Genomic DNA, 1,555 nt, shown 5'->3' on the forward strand with positions numbered 1-1,555 from the left:
ACACACACACACCACAGGGAAATGGAATTTGATGGAAAGTAGCAGCATTTGATGTTTAATGAGAACGACATGAAATGAAAGCAGGGCTGTATAAATGGGACCATCACTTACTGACCGCTACGCAGAATTGTGGCAGTGGAAGTGAGAAAGTTGCTCAGTAATATCTGATGACTGTGTCATGGAAAATGTGATTTGTTACCAATCGCATGTGAGAACTTTTAAATAGAGATGCACTATTGCTGCAATCTGGTTGCTGGCTCACTAAACCAAATCCTGTAATGTTTTTCTATAATTAATTGGATTTCCATTTTTGATTCATTCATGGGATATGGGCATTGCTGGCTGAACCAACATTTATTACCAATCCCTAGTTGCCCTTGAGAAGATGGTGGTGAGCTGCTTTCTTGAGGCTCTGCAGCCATATAATGCAGGTATATCTTGTTGGTGACAGAGTTCCAGGAATTTACTCCAAAGACAGTGAAGGAGCAGTGATATATTTCATTACAGATGGTAGTGGTCAGAGGTTTAGAAGCTGTTGTTGAAGGCACTTTGGAAAGTTTCTATAGCGTACTTTGTAGATGGTAAACACTGTTACTACTGAGTGTCGGTGGTGAAGGGAGTGGATGTTTGTAGATGTGGTACCAATCAAACGGCTGCTTTGTCCTGGATGGTGTCAAGCTTTTTGAGTGTTGTTGGGGCTGCACCAATCCAGGCAAGTGGGGAGTATTCCATCACACTCCTGACTTGTGCCTTGTAGATGATATGACAGGCTTTGGTGTGTCACTTGCTGCAGGTATCCTAGCCTCTTACCTGCTTTTGTAGCAATAATACTTGTATGGATAGTCTGGTTCAATTTCTGGTGAATTTTTTAACTTCAAAAATATACTTTATTCATTAAAAAATGTCTGTATATATACATTATACCAAAAGCAGTTTGATTTTGTATGATAGCATGTCAAGGAAACGAACATTGGAGTTTGATTCTATCCAAACAAATCAAAGATATCTCTTGCATATACAAAACTATATTTACATGCATTTGAGGCACTAGAAGGGTCCGATAACTGATCAGTTAATCATTTAACTTCATTCAAACAGTGGTTTGATAGTGGAGGAGTTAGTCTTTCCTCCTTTTCTAACCTCAGTCTAATTAATATTGTTAAAGAAATGAGAAATGTTCCATTCCACATCACACCATGCCGCACTTGGTGAAAGAGTGACTTGGAGGATTGCAAGACTCTGACTTGTGAATTTCATGTTTGTACATTAATATTTTTAAATGAGTGTTTAATGGTATAGTATGTGACAATCTTTAAATAGTGATGCACTATTGCTGCAATCTGGTGCAACATTTCTCAAAATGTAGCAGGAAATGATATATTATTTTCTTCCTCCCAGATATATGGTGACATACATAGCTTAGAGTTTTAGTCATAGAGAAAGGCCCTTCAGCCCACACAGAAAGGCCCCACAGAAAAAGGCCCTTCAGCCCACGGAGGCTGTGCCAGTCAAAAACAACCACTTACTTTAATCCCTTTTTCCTGTTCTTGGCCTG

Source organism: Rhincodon typus, chromosome 29 (genome assembly GCF_021869965.1).
Source record: "Rhincodon typus isolate 14 chromosome 29, sRhiTyp1.1, whole genome shotgun sequence".
Lineage (NCBI taxonomy): Eukaryota > Metazoa > Chordata > Chondrichthyes > Orectolobiformes > Rhincodontidae > Rhincodon > Rhincodon typus.